The sequence below is a fragment of the Salmo salar genome, chromosome ssa05 (assembly GCF_905237065.1).
Source record: "Salmo salar chromosome ssa05, Ssal_v3.1, whole genome shotgun sequence".
Classification (NCBI taxonomy): Eukaryota; Metazoa; Chordata; class Actinopteri; order Salmoniformes; family Salmonidae; genus Salmo; species Salmo salar.
The window spans coordinates 3,036,837-3,063,809 of NC_059446.1; positions in this window are offsets into that span (position 1 = coordinate 3,036,837).

Consider the following 26,973-nt stretch of genomic DNA (forward strand, 5'->3'; position numbering starts at 1 on the left):
CCCTAGAAAGGCCAGAACCTAGGAAGAAACCTAGAGAGGAACCAGGCTATGAGGGGTGGCCAGTCCTCTTCTGGCTGTGCCGGGTGGAGATTATAACAGCACATGGCCAAGATGTTCAAATGTTCATAAATGACCAGCATGGTCAAATAATAATAATCATAGTAGTTGTCGAGGGTGCAACAAGTCAGTAACACAAGAGTAAGTGTCAGTTGGCTTTTTCATAGCCGATCTTTAAGAGTATCTCTACCGCTCCTGCTGTCTCTAGAGAGTTGAAAACAGCAGGTCTGGGACAGGTAGCACGTCCGGTGAACAGGTCAGGGTTCCATAGCTGCAGGCAGAACAGTTGGAACTGGAGCAGCAGCACGGCCAGGTGAACTGGGGACAGCAAGGAGTCACCAAGCCAGGTAGTCCTGAGGCATGGTCCTAGGGCTCAGGTCCTCCGAGAGAGAGAAAGAAAGAAAGAGAGAATTAGACAGAGCATATTTAAATTCACACAGGACACCGGAAATGACAACAGAAATACTCCAGATATGACAGACTGACCCTAGCCCCCCGACACATAAACTACTGCAGCATAAATACTGGAAGCTCTCCTCTCTCCCTCTCATCCTCCCCCTCTTCTCTCCTCTCCTCTCCTCTCCTCCTCCTCTCTCCCGCTCATCCTCCCCCTCTTCTCTCCTCTTCCTCCTCCTCCTCCTATCCTACTCCCCCTCTCCCTCCTCTCCTCTCCTCCTCCCCCTTCTCCTCTCCTCTCCCTCTTCTCTCCTCTTCCTCCTCCTCCTCCGATCCTACTCCCCCTCTCCTCCTCCTCTCCTCCTCTCCACCAGCCCTCCTCTACAGGGACTGGTTGTGGTGTGAAAGGGAAATGTGTTATGTGCCGGACCAGTTCTGTGTGACCAGAGGCCAACATAGGGAATAGGGTGCCAACATAGGGAATAGGGTGCCATTTGAGACGCAGATCAAGCTATCAGCCTTATGTTAAGAGGAAGATACAGTTGAAAGATTAAAGGAGAGCTGAACACTCTAGGATCTCAGATGCAATAATCGAATAACCTAAAAAACCAACGTTTGGACAGACAAGCTCTCTTCATCAGGGTATAATGACAAAACGCTGCTGGGCAATAGTTTATATCGTGTCAAAGGATCCACACACAGGTGTCTGTAATCATGGCCGGGTGTGGCCTGATATCATTGGTTAATACAGCAGATAGAAAAATAACATAACAAAAACATGAATGGATAACATAGGATCATAGATACAATTTGGCTACATAAACCTAGAAAACATTTACTATAGCAAAATCACAATAATCCCAAAAATGGCTTCAGATCAAAGTCTACGTCGAGACCAAAAGGGAGCGAGGGTCTTTAAAATAAAGATCCAGGCAGCCTCTCGTTATAACAATACATTCTCGAGGTCACCCCCCTCTCTCCTAAGGAGGGTGACGTGTTCGATGCCGATATAACGTAGAGACGAGATCGAGTGGTTTGCTTCCAAAAAGTGAGCCGCAACTGGGTAAGTCGAGTTTTACCACCTAATGGTGCTACGATGCTCCGACATTCGTACTTTTAATTCACGCTTTGTTTTACCCACATAGATACAAGACATCTGGAAATGGAAAGGCTGTAACACCCTGATCTGTTTCACCTGTCTTTATGATTGTCTCCACCCCCCCCCCCCCCCACCCAACCAGGTGTTGCCCATCTTCCCCATTATCCCCAGTGTATTTATACCTGTGTTCTCTGTTTGTCTGTTGCCAGTTCGTTTTGTTTGTCAAGCCTGCCAGCGTTTTTTCCCCCTTGCTCCTGTCTGTTTCTAGATCCTGTTTTCGAGCTTTCCCGGTTTTGACCATTCTGCCCGGACCCTGACCCCGAGACTGCCTGCCCGGACCCTGACCCCGAGACTGCCTGCCCGGACCCTGACCCCGAGACTGCCTGCCCGGACCCTGACCCCGAGACTGCCTGCCCGGACCCTGACCCCGAGACTGCCTGCCCGGACCCTGACCCCGAGACTGCCTGCTTTTTCTGTACCTTATGGACTCTGATCTGGATTACTGACCTCTGCCTGCCCCTTGATCTGTCGTTTTGTCTGCCCCCTGTTCTAGTAATAAACTTTAGTTACTTCGACACTGTCTGCATCTGGGTCTTCTCCTGAAACGTGATACAGGCTCTGCTATCAGCTTTACGTTAGAGGGAGATACAGGACATCTGGAAATGAGAAACCTCTGTAGTAAAACATACACACCCAGACATGCAGGCTTGCTCACAGACTAACACGCTCACAGACATGCAGGCAGTAGTGTAAAGTACTTAAGTAAAAATACTTTAAAGTACTACTTAAGTAGTTTTTTTGGGGGTATCTGTACTTTACTATTTATATTTTTGACTACTTTTGCTTCACTGCATTCCTGTAGAAAATATAGTACCTTTTACTTCATACATTTTCCTTGACAACCAAAAGCACTTGTTACATTTTGAAGGCTTAGCGGGACAGGAAAATGGTCTAATTCGCACACTTATCAAGAGAACATCCTGGTCGTCCCTGCTGCCTCTGATCTGGCAGACTCACTAAACACATGCTAAACACATGCTAAACACATGCAAAACACATGCTAAACACATGCTAAACACATGCTAAACACATGCTTCGCTTGTAAATTATGTCTGAGTTGGAGCGTAATCCTGGCTATCAGTAAATACTTTTTTTTTTTTTACTAGAAAATGTGGCCATTTGCTTTGCTTAACATAAGGAATTTGAAAGGATTTATAATTATTGTTATTATGAGAGTGTGGTGTGTTATTATGAGAGAGTGGTGTGTTATTATGAGAGAGTGGTGTGTTATTATGAGAGAGTGTGGTGTGTTATTATGAGAGTGTGGTGTGTTATTATGAGAGTGTGTGGTGTGTTATTATGAGAGAGTGGTGTGTTATTATGAGAGAGTGGTGTGTTATTATGAGAGAGTGGTGTGTTATTATGAGAGAGTGGTGTGTTATTATGAGAGTGTGTGGTGTGTTATTATGAGAGAGTGGTGTGTTATTATGAGAGTGTGTGGTGTGTTATTATGAGAGAATGGTGTGTTATTATGAGAGTGTGTGGTGTGTTATTATGAGACTGTGTGGTGTGTTATTATGAGAGAGTGGTGTGTTATTATGAGAGAGTGGTGTGTTATTATGAGAGAGTGGTGTGTTATTATGAGAGAGTGGTGTGTTATTATGAGAGTGTGTGGTGTGTTATTATGAGAGAGTGGTGTGTTATTATGAGAGAGTGTGGTGTGTTATTATGAGAGAATGGTGTGTTATTATGAGAGTGTGTGGTGTGTTATTATGAGAGTGTGTGGTGTGTTATTATGAGAGAGTGTGGTGTGTTATTATGAGAGAATGGTGTGTTATTATGAGAGAGTGGTGTGTTATTATGAGAGTGTGTGGTGTGTTATTATGAGAGAGTGGTGTGTTATTATTAGAGTGTGTGGTGTGTTATTATGAGAGAGTGGTGTGTTATTATGAGAGAGTGGTGTGTTATTATGAGAGTGTGGTGTGTTATTATGAGAGTGTGGTGTGTTATTATGAGAGTGTGTGTGTGTTATTATGAGAGTGTGGTGTGTTATTATGAGTGTGTGGTGTGTTATTATGAGAGAGTGGTGTGTTATTATGAGAGAGTGGTGTGTTATTATGAGAGTGTGGTGTGTTATTATGAGAGTGTGTGTGTGTTATTATGAGAGTGTGGTGTGTTATTATGAGAGTGTGTGGTGTGTTATTATGAGAGAGTGGTGTGTTATTATGAGAGAGTGGTGTGTTATTATGAGAGAGTGTGGTGTGTCATTATGAGAGAATGGTGTGTTATTATGAGAGTGTGTGGTGTGTTATTATGAGAGTGTGTGGTGTGTTATTATGAGAGTGTGGTGTGTTATTATGAGAGAGTGGTGTGTTATTATGAGAGAGTGGTGTGTTATTATGAGAGAGTGGTGTGTTATTATGAGAGAGTGGTGTGTTATTATGAGAGAGGGGTGTGTTATTATGAGAGAGTGGTGTGTTATTATGAGAGAGTGTGGTGTTATTATGAGAGAGTGTGGTGTGTTATTATGAGAGAATGGTGTGTTATTATGAGAGTGTGTGGTGTGTTATTATGAGAGTGTGGTGTGTTATTATGAGAGAGTGGTGTGTTATTATGAGAGAGTGGTGTGTTATTATGAGAGAGTGGTGTGTTATTATGAGAGAGGGGTGTGTTATTATGAGAGAGTGGTGTGTTATTATGAGAGAGTGTGGTGTTATTATGAGAGAGTGTGGTGTTATTATGAGAGTGTGTGGTGTGTTATTATGAGAGAATGGTGTGTTATTATGAGAGTGTGTGGTGTGTTATTATGAGAGTGTGTGGTGTGTTATTATGAGAGAGTGGTGTGTTATTATGAGAGAGTGGTGTGTTATTATGAGAGAGTGGTGTGTTATTATGAGAGTGTGTGGTGTGTTATTATGAGAGAGTGGTGTGTTATTATGAGAGAGTGTGGTGTTATTATGAGAGAGTGTGGTGTGTTATTATGAGAGAATGGTGTGTTATTATGAGAGTGTGTGGTGTGTTATTATGAGAGTGTGTGGTGTGTTATTATGAGAGTGTGGTGTGTTATTATGAGAGAGTGGTGTGTTATTATGAGAGTGTGGTGTGTTATTATGAGAGAGTGGTGTGTTATTATGAGAGAGTGGTGTGTTATTATGAGAGAGTGGTGTGTTATTATGAGAGTGTGTGGTGTGTTATTATGAGAGTGTGGTGTGTTATTATGAGAGTGTGTGGTGTGTTATTATGAGAGTGTGGTGTGTTATTATGAGAGAGTGGTGTGTTATTATGAGAGTGTGGTGTGTTATTATGAGAGAGTGGTGTGTTGTTATGAGAGAGTGGTGTGTTATTATGAGAGTGTGGTGTGTTATTATGAGAGAGTGGTGTGTTATTATGAGACTGTGTGGTGTGTTATTATGAGAGAGTGGTGTGTTATTATGAGAGAGTGGTGTGTTATTATGAGAGAGTGGTGTGTTATTATGAGAGAGTGGTGTGTTATTATGAGAGAGTGGTGTGTTATTATGAGAGTGTGTGGTGTGTTATTATGAGAGAGTGGTGTGTTATTATGAGACGTGTGGTGTGTTATTATGAGAGTGTGGTGTGTTATTATGAGAGAGTGGTGTGTTATTATGAGACTGTGTGGTGTGTTATTATGAGAGTGTGTGGTGTGTTATTATGAGAGAGTGGTGTGTTATTATGAGAGTGTGTGGTGTGTTATTATGAGAGAGTGGTGTGTTATTATGAGAGAGTGGTGTGTTATTATGAGAGTGTGGTGTGTTATTATGAGAAAGTGGTGTGTTATTATGAGAGAGTGGTGTGTTATTATGAGACTGTGTGGTGTGTTATTATGAGAGTGTGTGGTGTGTTATTATGAGAGAGTGGTGTGTTATTATGAGAAAGTGGTGTGTTATTATGAGAGAGTGGTGTGTTATTATGAGAAAGTGGTGTGTTATTATGAGAGAGTGGTGTGTTGTTATGAGAGAGTGGTGTGTTATTATGAGAGTGTGGTGTGTTATTATGAGAGAGTGGTGTGTTATTATGAGAGTGTGGTGTGTTATTATGAGAGAGTGGTGTGTTATTATGAGAGAGTGGTGTGTTATTATGAGAGAGTGGTGTGTTATTATGAGAGTGTGGTGTGTTATTATGAGAGAGTGGTGTGTTATTATGAGACTGTGTGGTGTGTTATTATGAGAGAGTGGTGTGTTATTATGAGAGAGTGGTGTGTTATTATGAGACTGTGTGGTGTGTTATTATGAGAGAGTGGTGTGTTATTATGAGAGAGTGGTGTGTTATTATGAGAAAGTGGTGTGTTATTATGAGAGTGTGGTGTGTTATTATGAGAGAGTGGTGTGTTATTATGAGACTGTGTGGTGTGTTATTATGAGAGAGTGGTGTGTTATTATGAGAGAGTGGTGTGTTATTATGAGACTGTGTGGTGTGTTATTATGAGAGAGTGGTGTGTTATTATGAGAGAGTGGTGTGTTATTATGAGACTGTGGTGTGTTATTATGAGAGAGTGGTGTGTTATTATGAGAGAGTGGTGTGTTATTATGAGAGTGTGGTGTGTTATTATGAGAAAGTGGTGTGTTATTATGAGAGTGTGGTGTGTTATTATGAGAGAGTGGTGTGTTATTATGAGAGAGTGGTGTGTTATTATGAGAGAGTGGTGTGTTATTATGAGAGTGTGTGGTGTGTTATTATGAGAGAGTGGTGTGTTATTATGAGAGAGTGGTGTGTTATTATGAGACTGTGTGGTGTGTTATTATGAGAGAGTGGTGTGTTATTATGAGAGAGTGGTGTGTTATTATGAGACTGTGGTGTGTTATTATGAGAGAGTGGTGTGTTATTATGAGAGAGTGGTGTGTTATTATGAGAGAGTGGTGTGTTATTATGAGAGAGTGGTGTGTTATTATGAGAGTGTGGTGTGTTATTATGAGAGAGTGGTGTGTTATTATGAGTGTCACGTCCTGACCATAAAGTTGTTATTTTCTATGGTAGTGTAGGTCAGGGTGTGACAGGAGGGTTTTCTAGGTTTGTTTTTCTATGTTGTTATGTTCTAGTTTTGTATTTCTATGTAGTGTTGTTCTAGTTTTTGTATTTCTATGTTGGGCTGTGTTTGGGATGATCTCCAATTAGAGGCAGCTGGTCCTCGTTGTCTCTAATTGGAGGTCATACTTTAAGTTGGTGTTTTTCCCACCTGGGTTTGTGGGAGATTGGTTTTGAGTCAGTGTATGTTTCACCTCTGCGTCACGGTTTGTTGTTTTTTTGTCATTCAGTTTATTTATGTATTGCATAGTTTCACAGTATAAATAAAATGTGGAACGACACACACGCTGCACTTTGGTCCGCTTCTCCTTTCGACAACCGTGACAATGAGACTGTGTGGTGTGTGTGTGTGTGTGTGTGTGTGTGTGTGTGTGTGTGTGTGTGTGTGTGTGTGTGTGTGTGTGTGTGTGTGTGTGTGTGTGTGTGTGTGTGTGTGTGTGTGTGTGTGTGTGTGTGTGTGTGTGTGTGTACAGTTTGCCTTGGCTTCAGCATCAGGCTCCAGACGAGCTGTTCAGGGCTCCATACTGTCCAGAACACCACTCCGCAGCTTGAACCAGCAACCTTCCTGTGCCATACAGCCCCAGACCACTTTATAGAGACTATGGTACTTTCACATACAGAGAAGGACTTTTTCTTATCCCATACAGGGAGGCTACAATAACACCTTGATTTCATTCATTAGTACACCAGCTCCTTGTTTTGACGTGAAAACTGCAGCGAAATATTAGGAAGGTGTTCCTGGTGTTCCTAATGTTTTGTACGCTCAGTGTATAGTGCCTTGTATAGTACTCCTCTGGTCAAAACAATTACACTATATAAGGAATAGGAAGCCATTTTGGACACAGACACAGATCCAGTCCTCTGCAGTATGAGAGGAATTGAATGCAGGGCTAACAGAGGTGTAACAAGCAGAGGTACACACACACCCTTGGGTTCCCCGGACTAACAGACAGAGGTACACACACAAACACACTGTAAGGGCTGTCGTGAGAGAGAGTAGACCAAGGTGCAGCGGAGTTAGTGTTCACCATTGAATATTTAATAGCAGAAAGAACACTATACAAAACAAAACGAGAAAACTGACAGCCAAACAGTGCTGTCAGGTGCAAAACACTAAACAGAAACAATTACCCACAAAACCCAAAGGGAAAAACATGCTGCTTATGTGTGACTCCCAATCAGCAACAACGAGCTTCAGCTGTGCCTGATTGGGAGCCACACACGGCCCAAAACAAAGAAATACAAAAACATAGAAAAAGGAACATAGAACGCCCACCCAATGTAACACCCTGGCCTGACCAAAATAAAGAACAAAGAAAAAAAAAACTCTCTATGGCCAGGGCGTTACACACACTTGTTCATCTAGCTGCTGTTGTCTGTCTGCGTCTGTAATACCTCGCCACAGGGCTAACGCACTGATAACTATAATAACGTCGTTCGTGTGTAACAAACCACAACCAATAACAACAAGGAAAGCATCTGGTAGTCTGTCGGTTCACAACGATGAATGTTATTTCGGTTTACTGTGGATTCTTGAGTGAATCAGAGTGTTTAGGGGAAGACTCTGAGACATGAGGGACAGGCAATACTAACCACGCTAACATGAATACTGCTAATACAAATGTGGATAATCAACGAGGGGCTATGGGTTCTACAGAAGAAGAAAAAACAATGTGGAAGGTGTGTGCAGCGTGTTAATAATAAAGAGAAGTATTGTTGTCATCAATTTTGTTGTCACGTTATTTCCGCCACGCATATCACCATCATCATTATCGTACAATGTGACGATAATGATGTGTACTGTCACATGACAGACTCTGTCCATCTATTTGAGTATATTTGAGTTTATTTTATTTTTACAGGGACAGTGCACATTAATCAACGTTTCAGTAAAAGTGCCGGTTTTAGCCAGCCGGCTAATTTTCAACCGCAGTCCCTTGGCAGGTTATTAAAAAACAATTACAATATAGACAATCATTGAACAGTGAGCACACGCAGAATAACATAGGACAAGCAAGATGTAGCATACAGACAGAGCAACATAGGACAAGCAAGATGTAGCATACAGACAGAGCAACATAGGACAAGCAAGATGTAGCATACAGACAGAGCAACATAGGACAAGCAAGATGTAGCATACAGACAGAGCAACATAGGACAAGCAAGATGTAGCATACAGACAGAGCAACATAGGACAAGCAAGACGTAGCATACAGACAGAGCAACATAGGACAAGCAAGATGTAGCATACAGACAGAGCAACATAGGACAAGCAAGATGTAGCATGCAGACAGAGAAACATAGGACAAGCAAGATGTAGCATACAGACAGAGAAACATAGAACAAAAAGCAACAAGACAAAATCCATAAAAACAACAAAGTGTTTCCACACCTCACAAGCTACAGACAACAGACAACATGGAAAGCGGCAATACACAGCTAGGGATTATGTTCACAAGTCTGATTGGTCTTTAGCCATGTCTTCATGCATTTTTGTGAAAGTGTGATATGTGGTGCAGTTATGTGTGTCTGATGGCAGTGTATTCCAGACATGGGAAGCTCTCACAGAGAAAGCGGATTTACTAAAGGTGCTTTTCCTTAAGGGAACTTATACAGTCACCTCTCATGGCGGACCTTGTGGATCTGCTGCCATATGTTTGGGTTTTCTGTTTAACTAAAGTACTGAGTGGAGGGGGAGCAAGGCCATTTAGGATCTGGAATACAAGACATGCGTCGGTGTATTGCACAAGATTTTCCCAACTCAGGAGCTCATGCTTTCTGAGGATGTAACAGTGATGAGAGCTATTGGGCTTCCTATCGAGCACTTTGAGAGCCTGTTTGTAGACAGACTGAATAGGTTTTAATGTTGTATAGCAAGCTTGGGCCCAACTAGTCAAGCGGTATGTTAAGTGGGGGAGTGTCATCGATTTGAAGTACAGTCTTGTGGTCAAACAATTTCATATAAATCTGGAAATTAGCGAGGTTGAATTTGGTTATTTGAATTACCTTTTTCACCTGCTTTTTAAAAGAGAGGTTGGAATCAAGTATGATGCCAAGGTACTTAAAATCAGATACCACCTGGAGCTTCTCCCCTGATACACAGACATCTGGTTCAGTAGCATCAGATACCACCTGGAGCTTCTCCCCTGATACACAGACATCTGGTTCAGTAGCATCAGATACCACCTGGAGCTTCTCCCCTGATACACAGACATCTGGTTCAGTAGCATCAGATACCACCTGGAGCTTCTCCCCTGATACACAGACATCTGGTTCAGTAGCATCAGATACCACCTGGAGCTTCTCCCCTGATACACAGACATCTGGTTCAGTAGCATCAGATACCACCTGGAGCTTCTCCCCTGATACACAGACATCTGGTTCAGTAGCATCAGATACCACCTGGAGCTTCTCCCCTGATACACAGACATCTGGTTCAGTAGCATCAGATACCACCTGGAGCTTCTCCCCTGATACACAGACATCTGGTTCAGTAGCATCAGATACCACCTGGAGCTTCTCCCTGATACACAGACATCTGGTTCAGTAGCATCAGATACCACCTGGAGCTTCTCCCCTGATACACAGACATCTGGTTCAGTAGCATCAGATACCACCTGGAGCTTCTCCCCTGATACACAGACATCTGGTTCAGTAGCATCAGATACCACCTGGAGCTTCTCCCCTGATACAGACATCTGGCTCAGTAACATCTGTTGCCCTCTTTGTGAAGAACATGCAAACAGTTTTTTTCACATTGAGATGCAAACACGAGTCACTGAGCAACTTTGTAACCTTGACCATTACAGTAGTGAGTTCTTGTGCAGCTTGTTGTGTGCTCTTTGCATGCACATATATCACTGTATCATCTGCATACATTTGAACTTCAGACCCAGTGCAGACAGAAGGCAGATCATTAATGTACAGGCTGAACAGGAGGGGCCCCAGTATTGACCCTTGGGGCACGCCCACATCATAGCTAAGAGTGGGCGACAGCTCATTGCTCACTCTGACACACTGAGTTCTGCCTTCAAGGTATGATTTCATCCATCTCAAGGCATCGGGGGAAAAGTTGAACTTGGACAATTTTGTGATGAGAATCTCATGGTTAACAGTATCGAAAGCCTTCCTTAGGTCCAGAAACACAGCCCCAAAAACGCCCCCTTTGTCCATCTTGGACTTCACATTTTCCAGAAGAAAGCAGTCGGCCGTTTCTGTGGAGTGTTTCGCTCTGAAGCCAAACTGCATGGAGTGTAATGTGAAGGGGCTGTTGTTGAGGTGGGAAATCATCTATTTCCTGTGATGTCACCAGAACACTAGTCACTACCCCCTAGCAACAGTCTGGAGGTCTGATCTCTGTAACTCCTAGCAACAGTCTGGAGGTCTGATCTCTCTTGCCCCTAGCAACAGTCTGGAGGTCTGATCTCTGTAACCCCTAGCAACAGTCTGGAGGTCTGATCTCTGTTCCCCCTAGCAACAGTCTGGAGGTCTGATCTCTGTTCCCCCTAGCAACAGTCTGGAGGTCTGATCTCTGTAACCCCTAGCAACAGTCTGGAGGTATGATCTCTGATCTCTGTAACCCCTAGCAACAGTCTGGAGGTCTGATCTCTGTTCCCCCTAACAACAGTCTGGAGGTCTGGTCTCTGTTCCTCCTATCAACAGTCTGGAGGTCTGATCTCTGTTCCCCCTAGCAACAGTCTGGAGGTCTGATCTCTGATCTGTGTAACTCCTAGCAACAGTCTGGAGGTCTGATCTCTGTACCCCCTAGCAACAGTCTGGAGGTCTGATCTCTGTTCCCCCTAGCAACAGTCTGGAGGTCTGATCTCTGTAACCCCTAGCAACAATCTGGACGTCTGATCTCTGTAACCCCTAGCAACAGTCTGGAGGTCTGATCTCTGTTCCCCCTAGCAACAGTCTGGAGGTCTGATCTCTGTTCCTCCTAGCAACAGTCTGGAGGTCTGATCTCTGTTCCCCCTAGCAACAGTCTGGAGGTCTGATCTCTGTAACCCCTAGCAACAGTCTGGAGGTCTGATCTCTGTTCCCCCTAGCAACAGTCTGGAGGTCTGATCTCTGTTCCCCCTAGCAACAGTCTGGAGGTCTGATCTCTGTACCCCCTAGCAACAGTCTGGAGGTCTGATCTCTGTTCCCCCTAGCAACATTCTGGAGGTCTGATCTCTGTTCCCCCTAGCAACAGTCTGGAGGTCTGATCTCTGTAACCGCTAGCAACAGTCTGGAGGTCTGATCTCAGAAACTCCTAGCAACAGTCTGGAGGTCTGATCTCTGTTCCCCCTAGCAACAGTCTGGAGGTCTGAACTCTGTTCCCCCTAGCAACAGTCTGGAGGTCTGATCTCTGTAACCACTAGCAACAGTCTGGAAGTCTGATCTCTGTTCCCCCAAGTAACAGTCTGGAGGTCTGATCTCTGTAACTCCTAGCAACAGTCTGGAGGTCTGATCTCTGTTCCCCCTAGCAACAGTCTGGAGGTCTGATCTCTGTTCCCCCTAGCAACAGTCTGGAGGTCTGATCTCTGTTCCACCTAGCAACAGTCTGGAGGTCCTATCTCTGTTCCTCCTAGCAACAGTCTGGAGGTCTGATCTCTGTCCCCCCTAGCAACAGTCTGGAGGTCTGATCTCTGTTCCCCCTAGCAACAGTCTGGAGGTATGATCTCTGTTCCCCCTAGCAACAGTCTGGAGTTCTGATCTCTTTTTCAACCTAGCAACAGTCTGGAGGTCTGATCTCTGTTCCCCCTAGCAACAGTCTGGAGGTCTGATCTCTGTTTCCCCTAGCAACAGTCTGGTGGTTTGATTTCTGTTCCCCCTAGCAACAGTCTGGAGGTCTGATCTCTGTTCCCCTTAGCAACAGCCTGGAGGTCTGATCTCTGTAACCCCTAGCAACAGTCTGGAGGTCTGATCTCTGTAACTCCTAGCAACAGTCTGGAGGTCTGACCTCTGTTCCCCCTAGCAACAGTCTGGAGGTCTGATCTCTGTTCCCCCAAGCAACAGTCTGGAGGTCTGATCTCTGTTCCCCCTAGCAACAGTCTGGAGGTCTGATCTCTGATCTCTGTAACTCCTAGCAACAGTCTGGAGGTCTGATCTCTGTTCCCCCTAGCAACAGTCTGGAGGTCTGATCTCTGATCTCTGTAACCCCTAGAAACAGTCTGGAGGTCTGATCTCTGTTCCCCCTAGCAACAGTCTGGAGGTCTGATCTCTGTTCCCCCTAGCAACAGTCTGGAGGTCTGATCTCTGTAACCCCTAGCAACAGTCTGGAGGTCTGATCTCTGTTTCCCCTAGCAACAGTCTGGAGGTCTGATCTCTGTTCCCCCTAGCAACAGTCTGGAGGTCTGATCTCTGTTCCCCCTAGCAACAGTCTGGAGGTCTGATCTCTGTTCCTCCTAGCAACAGTCTGGAGGTCTGATCTCTGTTCCCCCTAGCAACAGTCTGGAGGTCTGATCTCTGTAACCCCTAGCAACAGTCTGGAGGTCTGATCTCTGTTCCCCCAAGCAACAGTCTGGAGGTCTGATCTCTGTCCCCCCTAGCAACAGTCTGGAGGTCTGATCTCTGTAACCCCTAGCAACAGTCTGGAGGTCTGATCTCTGTTCCCCCTAGCAACAGTCTGGAGGTCTGATCTCTGTTCCCCCGAGCAACAGTCTGGAGGTCTGATCTCTGTTCCCCCTAGCAACAGTCTGGAGGTCTGATCTCTGTTCCCCCTAGCAACAGTCTGGAGGTCTGATCTCTGTTACCCCTAGCAACAGTCTGGAGGTCTGATCTCTGTTCCCCCTAGCAACAGTCTGGAGGTCTGATCTCTGTAACCCGTAGCAACAGTCTGGAGGTCTGATCTCTGTAACCCCTAGCAACAGTCTGGAGGTCTGATCTCTGTTCCCCCTAGCAACAGTCTGGAGGTCTGATCTCTATACCCCCTAGCAACAGTCTGGAGGTCTGATCTCTGATCACTGTAACTCCTAGCAACAGTCTGGAGGTCTGATCTCTGTTCCCCCTAGCAACAGTCTGGAGGTCTGATCTCTGTAACCCCTAGCAACAGTCTGGAGGTCTGATCTCTGTTCCCCCTAGCAACAGTCTGGAGGTCTGATCTCTGATCTCTGTAACCCCTAGCAAGAGTCTGGAGGTCTGATCTCTGTTCCCCCTAGCAACAGTCTGGAGGTCTGATCTCTGTTCCCCCTAGCAACAGTCTGGAGGTCTGATCTCTGTAACCCCTAGCAACAGTCTGGAGGTCTGATCTCTGTTCCCCCTAGCAACAGTCTGGAGGTCTGATCTCTGTTCCCCTTAGCAACAGTCTGGAGGTCTGATCTCTGTAACCCCAATCAACAGTCTGGAGGTCTGATCTCTGTCCCCCCTAGCAACAGTCTGGAGGTCTGATCTCTGTAACCCCTAGCAACAATCTGGAGGTCTGATCTCTGTTCCCCCTAGCAACAGTCTGGAGGTCTGATCTCTGTTCCCATAGCAACAGTCTGGAGGTCTGATCTCTGTTCCCCCTAGCAACAGTCTGGAGGTCTGATCTCTGTTCCTCATAGCAACAGTCTGGAGGTCTGATCTCTGTTCCCCCTAGCAACAGTCTGGAGGTCTGATCTCTGTAACCCCTAGCAACAGTCTGGAGGTCTGATCTCTGTTCCCCCTAGCAACAGTCTGGAGGTCTGATCTCTGTCCCCCTAGCAACAGTCTGGAGGTCTGATCTCTGTAACCCCTAGCAACAGTCTGGAGGTCTGATCTCTGTTCCCCCTAGCAACAGTCTGGAGGTCTGATCTCTGTTCCCCCTAGCAACAGTCTGGAGGTCTGATCTCTGTTCCCCCTAGCAACAGTCTGGAGGTCTGATCTCTGTTCCCCCTAGCAACAGTCTGGAGGTCTGATCTCTGTAACCCCTAGCAACAGTCTGGAGGTCTGATCTCTGTAACCCCTAGCAACAGTCTGGAGGTCTGATCTCTGTTCCCCCTAGCAACAGTCTGGAGGTCTGATCTCTATAACCCCTAGCAACAGTCTGGAGGTCTGATCTCTGATCTCTGTAACTCCTAGCAACAGTCTGGAGGTCTGATCTCTGTAACCCCTAGCAACAGTCTGGAGGTCTGATCTCTGTACCCCTAGCAACAGTCTGGAGGTCTGATCTCTGTTCCCCCTAGCAACAGTCTGGAGGTCTGATCTCTGATCTCTGTAACCCCTAGCAACAGTCTGGAGGTCTGATCTCTGTTCCCCCTAGCAACAGTCTGGAGGTCTGATCTCTGTCCCCCTAGCAACAGTCTGGAGGTCTGATCTCTGTAACCCCTAGCAACAATCTGGAGGTCTGATCTCTGTTCCCCCTAGCAACAGTCTGGAGGTCTGATCTCTGTTCCCCCTAGCAACAGTCTGGAGGTCTGATCTCTGTTCCCCCTAGCAAAAGTCTGGAGGTCTGATCTCTGTTCCCCCTAGCAACAGTCTGGAGGTCTGATCTCTGTTACCCCTAGCAACAGTCTGGAGGTCTGATCTCTGTAACCCCTAGCAACAGTCTGGAGGTCTGATCTCTGTTTCCCCTAGCAACAGTCTGGAGGTCTGATCTCTGTCCCCCCTAGCAACAGTCTGGAGGTCTGATCTCTGTAACCCCTAGCAACAGTCTGGAGGTCTGATCTCTGTTCCCCCTAGCAACAGTCTGGAGGTATGATCTCTGTTCCCCCTAACAACAGTCTGGAGGTCTGATCTCTGTAACCACCAGCAACAGTCTGGAGGTCTGATCTCTGTTCCCCCTAGCAACAGTCTGGAGGTCTGATCTCTGTTCCCCCTAGCAACAGTCTGGAGGTCTGATCTCTGTTCCCCCTAGCAACAGTCTGGAGTTCTGATCTCTGTTCCCCCTAGCAACAGTCTGGAGGTCTGATCTCTGTAACCCCTAGCAACAGTCTGGAGGTCTGATCTCTGTTCCCCCTAGCAACAGTCTGGAGGTCTGATCTCTATAACCCCTAGCAACAGTCTGGAGGTCTGATCTCTGATCTCCGTAACTCCTAGCAACAGTCTGGAGGTCTGATCTCTGTTCCCCCTAGCAACAGTCTGGAGGTCTGATCTCTGTAACCCCTAGCAACAGTCTGGAGGTCTGATCTCTTTTCCTCCTAGCAACAGTCTGGAGGTCTGATCTCTGTAACCCCTAGCAACAGTCTGGAGGTCTGATCTCTGTTCCCCCTAGCAACAGTCTGGAGGTCTGATCTCTGATCTCTGTAACCCCTAGCAACAGTCTGGAGGTCTGATCTCTGTTCCCCCTAGCAACAGTCTGGAGGTCTGATCTCTGTCCCCCTAGCAACAGTCTGGAGGTCTGATCTCTGTAACCCCTAGCAACAATCTGGAGGTCTGATCTCTGTTCCCCCTAGCAACAGTCTGGAGGTCTGATCTCTGTTCCCCCTAGCAACAGTCTGGAGGTCTGATCTCTGTTCCCCCTAGCAACAGTCTGGAGGTCTGATCTCTGTTCCCCCTAGCAACAGTCTGGAGGTCTGATCTCTGTTACCCCTAGCAACAGTCTGGAGGTCTGATCTCTGTAACCCCTAGCAACAGTCTGGAGGTCTGATCTCTGTTCCCCCTAGCAACAGTCTGGAGGTATGATCTCTGTTCCCCCTAACAACAGTCTGGAGGTCTGATCTCTGTAACCCCCAGCAACAGTCTGGAGGTCTGATCTCTGTTCCCCCTAGCAACAGTCTGGAGGTCTGATCTCTGTTCCCCCTAGCAACAGTCTGGAGGTCTGATCTCTGTAACCCCTAGCAACAGTCTGGAGGTCTGATCTCTGTTCCCCCTAGCAACAGTCTGGAGGTCTGATCTCTGTAACCCCTAGCAACAGTCTGGAGGTCTGATCTCTGTAACCCCTAGCAACAGTCTGGAGGTCTGATCTCTGTTCCCCCTAGCAACAGTCTGGAGGTCTGATCTCTATAACCCCTAGCAACAGTCTGGAGGTCTGATCTCTGATCTCCGTAACTCCTAGCAACAGTCTGGAGGTCTGATCTCTGTTCCCCCTAGCAACAGTCTGGAGGTCTGATCTCTGTAACCCCTAGCAACAGTCTGGAGGTCTGATCTCTGTTCCCCCTAGCAACAGTCTGGAGGTCTGATCTCTGTAACCCCTAGCAACAGTCTGGAGGTCTGATCTCTGTTCCCCCTAGCAACAGTCTGGAGGTCTGATCTCTGTTCCCCTAGCAACAGTCTGGAGGTCTGATCTCTGTTCCCCTAGCAACAGTCTGGAGGTCTGATCTCTGTTCCCCCTAGCAACAGTCTGGAGGTCTGATCTCTGTAACCCCTAGCAACAGTCTGGAGGTCTGATCTCTGTTCCCCCTAGCAACAGTCTGGAGGTCTGATCTCTGTTCCCCCTAGCAACAGTCTGGAGGTCTGATCTCTGTAACCCCTAGCAACAGTCTGGAGGTCTGATCTCTGTTCCCCCTAGCAACAGTCTGGAGGTCTGATCTCTGTAACCCCTAGCAACAGTCTGGAGGTCTGATCTCTGTTCCCCCTAGCAACAGTCTGGAGGTCTGATCTCCGTAACCCCTAGCAACAGTCTGGAGGTCTGATCTCTGTTCCCCCTAGCAACAGTCTGGAGGTCTGATCTCTGTTCCCCTAGCAACAGTCTGGAGGTCTGATCTCTGTTACCCCTAGCAACAGTCTGGAGGTCTGATCTCTGTTCCCCTAGCAACAGTCTGGAGGTCTGATCTCTGTTCCCCCTAGCAACAGTCTGGAGGTCTGATCTCTGTTCCCCCTAGCAACAGTCTGGAGGTCTGATCTCTGTTCCCCCTAGCAACAGTCTGGAGGTCTGATCTCTGTTCCCCCTAGCAACAGTCTGGAGGTCTGATCTCCGTAACCCCTATCAACAGTCTGGAGGTCTGATCTCTGTTCCCCCTAGCAACAGTCTGGAGGTCTGATCTCTGTAACCCCTAGCAACAGTCTGGAGGTCTGATCTCTGTTCCCCCTAGCAACAGTCTGGAGGTCTGATCTCTGTAACCCCTAGCAACAGTCTGGAGGTCTGATCTCTGTACCCCCTAGCAACAGTCTGGAGGTCTGATCTCTGTAACCCCTATCAACAGTCTGGAGGCAGCATCCATACTTTCCCTGTTCCTGGCCATCCTGCACAGTGCTGACCATAACCCCCCTGGGGCCGGTTAGTTACCCTCCTAGAAGGCTTCAGGCCTAATCCCCAACCCTCCCTCCTGTCAATGTGTTTGTGTGACCTCTGACCCTTGCAAGAGGAAACAGGAAGTGGTTGAGCGGTGTGTTAGAGGAGATAACTGAGGTGCATCCTTGCTGGGTGACTGGGCAGGGGGATGTCAGGGATGTTACTCAGGGATAAAACACACTTCCCCCTCCTGCTAACCCCCACGACAGCCCCCCAGGTCTTGTTAGTTACAGCTACGCTAACCCCCACTACAGACCCCCAGGCCTGGCCTGGTTAGTTACAGCTACGCTAACCCCCACTACAGCCCCCCAGGCCTGGCCTGGTTAGTTATAGCTACGCTAACCCCCACTACAGCCCCACAGGCATGGCCTGGTTAGTTACAGCTACGCTAACCCCCACTACAGCCCCCCAGGCCTGGCCTGGTTAGTTATAGCTACGCTAACCCCCACTACAGCCCCACAGGCATGGCCTGGTTAGTTACAGCTACGCTAACCCCCACTACAGCCCCCCAGGCCTGGTTAGTTACAGCTACGCTAACCCCCACTACAGCCCCCCAGGCCTGGTTAGCTACAGCTATGCTAACCCCCACTACAGACCCCCAGGCCTGGCCTGGTTAGTTACAGCTACGCTAACCCCCACTACAGCCCCCCAGGCCTGGCCTGGTTAGTTACAGCTACGCTAACCCCCACTACAGCCCCCCAGGCCTGGTTAGTTATAGCTACGCTAACCCCCACTACAGACCCCCAGGCCTGGTTAGTTACAGCTACGCTAACCCCCACTACAGCCCCCCAGGCCTGGCCTGGTTAGTTACAGCTACGCTAACCCCCACTACAGCCCCCAGGCCTGGCCTGGTTAGTTACAGCTACGCTAACCCCCACTACAGCCCCCCAGGCCTGGTTAGTTATAGCTACGCTAACCCTCACTACAGCCCCCCAGGCCTGGTTAGTTATAGCTACGCTAACCCTCACTGCAGCCCCCCAGGCCTGGTTAGTTATAGCTACGCTAACCCCCACTACAGCCTCCCAGAACTGGCCTGGTTAGTTACAGCTACGCTAACCCCCACTACAGCCCCCCAGGCCTAGCCTGGTTAGATATAGCTACGCTAACCCTCGCTACAGCCCCCCAGGCCTGGTTAGTTTCAGCTACGCTAACCCTCACTACAGCCCCCAGGACTAGCCTGCTTAGTTACAGCTACGCTAACCCTCACTACAGCCCCCCAGGCCTAGCCTGCTTAGTTACAGCTACGCTAACCCCCACTACAGCCCCCCAGGCCTGGTTAGTTACAGCTACGCTAACCCTCACTACAGCCCCCCAGGCCTGGCCTGGTTAGTTACAGCTACGCTAACCCCCACTACAGCCCCCCAAGGCCTGGCCTGGTTAGTTATAGCTACGCTAACCCCCACTACAGCCCCCCAGGCCTGGTTAGTTATAGCTACGCTAACCCTCACTACAGCCCCCCAGGCCTGGTTAGTTACAGCTACGCTAACCCCCACTACAGCCCCCCCAGGCCTTGTTAGTTACAGCTACGCTAACCCCCACTACAGCCCCCCAGGCCTGGTTAGCTACAGCTACGCTAACCCCCACTACAGACCCCCAGGCCTGGCCTGGTTAGTTACAGCTACGCTAACCCTCACTACAGCCCCCCAGGCCTGGTTAGTTACAGCTACGCTAACCCCCACTACAGCCCCCCAGGCCTGGTTAGTTACAGCTACGCTAACCCCCACAACAGCCCCCCAGACCTGGCCTGGTTAGTTACAGCTACGCTAACCCCCACTACAGCCCCCCAGGCCTGGCCTGCTTAGTTACAGCTACGCTAACCCCCACTACAGAACCCCAGGCCTGGTTAGTTACAGCTACGCTAACCTTCACTACAGTCCCCCAGGCCTGGCCTGGTTAGTTATAGCTACGCTAACCCCCACACAGTCCCCAAGGCCTGGCCTGGTTAGTTACAGCTACGCTAACCCCCACTACAGCCCCCCAGGCCTGGTTAGTTACAGCTACGCTAACCCTCACTACAGCCCCCCAGGCCTGGTTAGTTACAGCTACGCTAACCCCCACTACAGCCCCCAGGCCTGGCCTGGTTAGTTACAGCTACGCTAACCCCCAGTACAGCCCCCCAGGCCTGGCCTGGTTAGTTACAGCTACGCTAACCCTCACTACAGCCCCCCAGGCCGGCTTGGTTAGTTACAGCTACGCTAACCCCCACTACAGCCCCCCAGGCCTGGCCTGGTTAGTTACAGCTACGCTAACCCCCACTACAGCCCCCCAGGCCTGGTTAGTTACAGCTACGCTAACCCCCACTACAGCCCCAGGCCTGGTTAGTTACAGCTACATCCTTGTCAACATCTACAACATGCAACTGTGTTTTTGTGTTTGTTTTTGCTTTGATGAGGTAAGCTCTTCAACATTCCCTCATCCCAAGGCTACGGCCATACAGAGTCATGAACATGGAGGAAATCATATATATCATGGGGGTTAGCGTAGCTGAGCAATTTTTTCTTAGCTAGATACATAGCCGTCTTTGTATCAAAGATAATTGTGTAGTTTAGAGTAATTATCGAGGCTAGCTAGACAGCCAGCTGTTTTCGTCCTCCTAACTTAGTCAACACTGCTAGCTAGCCAACTAGCCAACTTCTACCGACTAGCAGCACTGTAGAAACTATTACATTACAACGGAACGACTTGATTAGTGTAGTGCTAGCTAGCTACATAGCTGTCTTTGCTGTCTTTGTATCGAAGATAATTGTGTAGTTTAGAGTAATTATCGAGGTTAGCTAGCCAGCCGCGACGCGACGCCGTTGTCCAGACTCCAGACTTAGTCAACACACCTAGTCATCATCAAACCCACTGCTAGCTAGCCAACCTTTACTGACTAGCAGCACTGTAGAAACTAATGCATTACAACAGAACGATTTAACTTAGTTATAGCTACGCTAACCCCCACTACAGCCCCCCAGGCCTGGTTAGTTATAGCTACGCTAACCCTCACTACAGCCCCCCAGGCCTGGTTAGTTACAGCTACGCTAACCCCCACTACAGCCCCCCCCAGGCCTTGTTAGTTACAGCTACGCTAACCCCCACTACAGCCCCCAGGGCCTGGTTAGCTACAGCTACGCTAACCCTCACTACAGCCCCCCAGGCCTGGTTAGTTACAGCTACGCTAACCCCCACTACAGCCCCCCAGGAGCCTGGTTAGTTACAGCTACGCTAACCCCCACTACAGCCCCCCAGGCCTGGCCTGGTTAGTTACAGCTACGCTAACCCCCACTACAGCCCCCCAGGCCTGGTTAGTTACAGCTACGCTAACCCCACTACAGCCCCCAGGCCTGGCCTGGTTAGTTACAGCTACGCTAACCCTCACTACAGCCCCCCAGGCCTGGCCTGGTTAGTTATAGCTACGCTAACCCCACTACAGCCTCCCAGATGGCCTGGTTAGTTACAGCTACGCTAACCCCCACTACAGCCCCCCCAGGCCTGGTTAGTTACAGCTACGCTAACCCCCACTACAGCCCCCCAGGGCCTGGTTAGTTACAGCTACGCTAACCCTCACTACAGCCCCCAGGACTGGCCTGGTTAGTTACAGCTACGCTAACCCTCACTACAGCCCCCCAGGCTAGCCTGGTTAGTTACAGCTACGCTAACCCCCACTACAGCCCCCAGGCCTGGTTAGTTACAGCTACGCTAACCCTCACTACAGCCCCCCAGGCCTGGCCTGGTTAGTTACAGCTACGCTAACCCCCACTACAGCCCCCAGGCCTGGCCTGGTTAGTTACAGCTACGCTAACCCCCACTACAGACCCCCAGGCCTGGTTAGTTACAGCTACGCTAACCTTCACTACAGTCCCCCAGGCCTGGCCTGGTTAGTTACAGCTACGCTAACCCCCACTACAGCCCCCCAGACCTGGCCTGGTTAGTTACAGCTACGCTAACCCCCACTACAGCCCCCCAGGCCTGGTTAGTTACAGCTACGCTAACCCTCACTACAGCCCCCCAGGCCTGGTTAGTCACAGCTACGCTAACCCTCACTACAGCCCCCCAGGCCTGGCCTGGTTAGTTACAGCTACGCTAACCCCCAGTACAGCCCCCCAGGCCTGGCCTGGTTAGTTACAGCTACGCTAACCCCCACTACAGCCCCCCAGGCCTGGTTAGTTACAGCTACGCTAACCCTCACTACAGCCCCCCAGGCCTGGCCTGGTTAGTTACAGCTACGCTAACCCCCAGTACAGCCCCCCAGGCCTGGCCTGGTTAGTTACAGCTACGCTAACCCTCACTACAGCCCCCCAGGCCTGGCCTGGTTAGTTACAGCTACGCTAACCCCCACTACAGCCCCCCAGGCCTGGCCTGGTTAGTTACAGCTACGCTAACCCCCACTACAGCCCCCCAGGCCTCGTTAGTTACAGCTACGCTAACCCCCACTACAGCCCCAGGCCTGGTTAGTTACAGCTACATCCTTGTCAACATCTACAACATGCAACTGTGTTTTTGTGTTTGTTTTTGCTTTGATGAGGTAAGCTCTTCAACATTCCCTCATCCCAAGGCTACGGCCATACAGAGTCATGAACATGGAGGAAATCATATATATCATGGGGGTTAGCGTAGCTGAGCAATTTTTTCTTAGCTAGATACATAGCCGTCTTTGTATCAAAGATAATTGTGTAGTTTAGAGTAATTATCGAGGCTAGCTAGCCAGCCAGCTGTTTTCGTCCTCCTAACTTAGTCAACACTGCTAGCTAGCCAACTAGCCAACTTCTACCGACTAGCAGCACTGTAGAAACTATTACATTACAACGGAACGACTTGATTAGTGTAGTGCTAGCTAGCTACATAGCTGTCTTTGCTGTCTTTGTATCGAAGATAATTGTGTAGTTTAGAGTAATTATCGAGGTTAGCTAGCCAGCCGCGACGCGACGCCGTTGTCCAGACTCCAGACTTAGTCAACACACCTAGTCATCATCAAACCCACTGCTAGCTAGCCAACCTTTACTGACTAGCAGCACTGTAGAAACTAATGCATTACAACAGAACGATTTGACTAGTGCAGTGTTAGTTGACTTTGTCATAGTTTGATAATTGTGTAGTTTGGAGTAATTATCGAGGTTAGCTAGCCAGCTATTTTCGTCCCCCGCGACGAAAATAGGTTACCTAGCCAGCTACACGTTCAAACAAAGTCAACAACGCAGCCACTGCTAGCTAGCCTACTTCACCAGCCAGCAGTACTGTTTCATCTTCGTCATTTTAGTCAATAAAATTTTTGCAACGTAAGCTTAACTTTCTGAACATTCGAGAAGTGTAGTCCACTTGTCATTCCAATCTCCTTTGCATTAGCGTAGCCTCTTCTGTTGCCTGTCAACTATGTGTCTGTCTATCCCTGTTCTCTCCCCTCTGCACAGGCCACACAAACGCTTCACACCGTGTGGCCGCTGCCACTCTAACCTGGTGGTCACAGCGCGCACGACCCACGTGGAGTTCCAGGTCTCCGGCAGCCTCTGGAACTGCCGGTCTGCGGCCAACAAGGCAGAGTTCATCTCAGCCTATGCTACCCTCCAGCACCTCGACTTCTTGGCACTGACGGAAACATGGATTACCACAGATAACACTGCTACTCCTACTGCTCTCTCCTCGTCTGCCCACGTGTTCTCGCATACCCCGAGAGCATCTGGCCAGCGGGGTGGTGGCACTGGAATCCTCATCTCTCCCAAGTGGACATTCTCTCTTTCTCCCCTGACCCATCTGTCTATCTCCTCATTTGAATTCCATGCTGTCACAGTTACCAGCCCTTTCAAGCTTAACATCCTTATCATTTATCGCCCTCCAGGTTCCCTTGGAGAGTTCATCAATGAGCTTGACGTCTTGATAAGTTCCTTTCCTGAAGATGGCTCACCTCTCACAGTTCTGGGTGACTTTAACCTCCCCACGTCTACCTTTGACTCATTCCTCTCTGCCTCCTTCTTTCCACTCCACTCCTCTTTTGACCTCACCCTCTCACCTTCCCCCCCTACTCACAAGGCAGGCAATACGCTTGACCTCATCTTTACTAGATGCTGTTCGTCCACTAATCTCATTGCAACTCCCCTCCAAGTCTCCGACCACTACCTTGTATCCTTTTCCCTCTCGCTCTCATCCAACACTTCTCACTCTGCCCCTACTCGGATGGTATTGCGCCGTCCCAACCTTCGCTCTCTCTCTCCCGCTACTGTCTCCTCTTCCATCTTATCATCTCTTCCCTCTGCTCAAACCTTCTCCAACCTATCCCCTGATTCTGCCTCCTCAACCCTCCTCTCCTCCGTTTCTGCATCCTTTGATTCTCTATGTCCCCTATCCTCCAGGCCGGCTCGGTCCTCCCCTCCTGCTCCGTGGCTCGACGACTCATTGCGAGCTCACATAACAGGGCTCCGGGCAGCCGAGCGGAAATGGAGGAAAACTCGCCTCCCTGCGGACCTGGCGTCCTTTCACTCCCTCCTCTCTACATTTTCCTCTTCTGTCTCTGCTGCTAAAGCCACTTTCTACCACTCTAAATTCCAAGCATCTGCCTCTAACCCTAGGAAGCTCTTTGCCACCTTCTCCTCCCTCCTGAATCCTCCTCCCCCTCCCCCCCCTTCCTCCCTCTCTGCGGATGACTTCGTCAACCATTTTGAAAAGAAGGTTGACGACATCCGATCCTCGTTTACTAAGTCAAACGACACCGCTGGTCCTGCTCACACTGCCCTACCCTGTGCTTTGACCTCTTTCTCCCCTCTCTCTCCAGATGAAATCTCGCGTCTTGTGACGGCCGGCCGCCCAACAACCTGCCCGCTTGACCCTATCCCCTCCTCTCTTCTCCAGACATTTCCGGAGACCTTCTCCCTTACCTCACCTCGCTCATCAACTCATCCTTGACCGCTGGCTACGTCCCTTCCGTCTTCAAGAGAGCGAGAGTTGCACCCCTTCTGAAAAAACCTACACTCGATCCCTCCGATGTCAACAACTACAGACCAGTATCCCTTCTTTCTTTTCTCTCCAAAACTCTTGAACGTGCCGTCCTTGGCCAGCTCTCCTGCTATCTCTCTCAGAATGACCTTCTTGATCCAAATCAATCAGGTTTCAAGACTGGTCATTCAACTGAGACTGCTCTTCTCTGTGTCACGGAGGCTCTCCGCACTGCTAAAGCTAACTCTCTCGCCTCTGCTCTCATCCTCCTAGACCTATCTGCTGCCTTTGATACGGTGAACCATCAGATCCTCCTCTCCACCCTCTCCGAGTTGGGCATCTCCGGCGCGGCCCACGCTTGGATTGCGTCCTACCTGACAGGTCGCTCCTACCAGGTGGCGTGGCGAGAATCTGTCTCCGCACCACGTGCTCTCACCACTGGTGTCCCCCAGGGCTCTGTTCTAGGCCCTCTCCGATTCTCGCTATACACCAAGTCACTTGGCTCTGTCATATCCTCACATGGTCTCTCCTATCATTGCTATGCAGACGACACACAATTAATCTTCTCCTTTCCCCTTCTGATAACCAGGTGGCGAATCGCATCTCTGCATGTCTGGCAGACATATCAGTGTGGATGACGGATCACCACCTCAAGCTGAACCTCGGCAAGACGGAGCTGCTCTTCCTCCCGGGGAAGGACTGCCCGTTCCATGATCTCGCCATCACGGTTGACAACTCCATTGTGTCCTCCACCCAGAGTTCTAAGAACCTTGGCGTGACCCTGGACAACACCCTGTCGTTCTCCACTAACATCAAGGCGGTGACCCGATCCTGTAGGTTCATGCTCTACAACATTCGCAGAGTACGACCCTGCCTCACACAGGAAGCGGCGCAGGTCCTAATCCAGGCACTTGTCATCTCCCGTCTGGATTACTGCAACTCGCTGTTGGTTGGGCTCCTTGCCTGTGCCATTAAACCCCTACAACTCATCCAGAACGCCGCAGCCCGTCTGGTGTTCAACCTTCCCAAGTTCTCTCACGTCACCCCGCTCCTCCGCTCTCTCCACTGGCTTCCTGTTGAAGCTCGCATCCGCTACAAGACCATGGTGCTTGCCTACGGAGCTGTGAGGGGAACGGCACCTCCGTACCTTCAGGCTCTGATCAGGCCCTACACCCAAACAAGGGCACTGCGCTCATCCACCTCTGGCCTGCTCGCCTCCCTACCTCTGAGGAAGCACAGTTCCCGCTCAGCCCAGTCAAAACTGTTCGCTGCTCTGGCACCCCAATGGTGGAACAAGCTCCCTCACGACGCCAGGACAGCGGAGTCAATCACCACCTTCCGGAGACACCTGAAACCCCACCTCTTTAAGGAATACCTAGGATAGGATAAAGTAATCCTTCTAACCCCCCCCCCACCCCCCCTTAAAAGATTTAGATGCACTATTGTAAAGTGGTTGTTCCACTGGATATCTTAAGGTGAATCCACCAATTTGTAAGTCGCTCTGGATAAGAGCGTCTGCTAAATGACTTAAATGTAATGTAAATGTAAATCATTTTTTTCTCATTAATTGTTAGTTTTTCTGTCAAAAGTTCAATCACCACTTCATTGTTTCTGGACGAGCTGCGTACGACAAAAAGGCTGCCATATTGGGCTTTATTTTTTATTGGACAATCGCTGTCTATCATGTAAACAGACGACTCCCGTTGAAAACCATTGACTCAAACTGTAATTTGCAGACACAAAATCTGTGTTGCAGTAGTCAAAAACAGATCATCAGAAAGCAATGCTGAGAACTGAAGACCATAGACATCAGACATGAGAACTGTTGAGAACTGAAGACCATAGACATGAGAACTGAAGACCATAGACATGAGACATGAGAACTGTTGAGAACTGAAGACCATAGACATGAGAACTGAAGACCATAGACATGAGACATGAGAACTGTTGAGAACTGAAGACCATAGACATCAGACATGAGAACTGTTGAGAACTGAAGACCATAGACGTTAGAAATGAGAACTGTGTTGGTCAAAGAAGGCAACTTGATTTGGTTCATTGTTTATTTGCATTGACATTTTCATTGACAGAGTTCCTCTGTCCAGTGTCTGTGTTCATTTGCCCATCTTAATCTTTTCTTTTTATTGGCCAGTCTGAGATATGGCTTTTTCTTTGCAACTCTGCCTAGAAGGCCAGCATCTCGGAGTAGCCTCTTCACTGTTGACGTTGAGACTGGTGTTTTGCGGGTACTATTTAATGAAGCTGCCAGTTGAGGACTTGTGAGGTGTCTGTTTCTCAAACTAGACACTCTAATGTACTTGTCCTCTTGCTCAGTTGTGCACCGGGGCCTCCCACTCCTCTT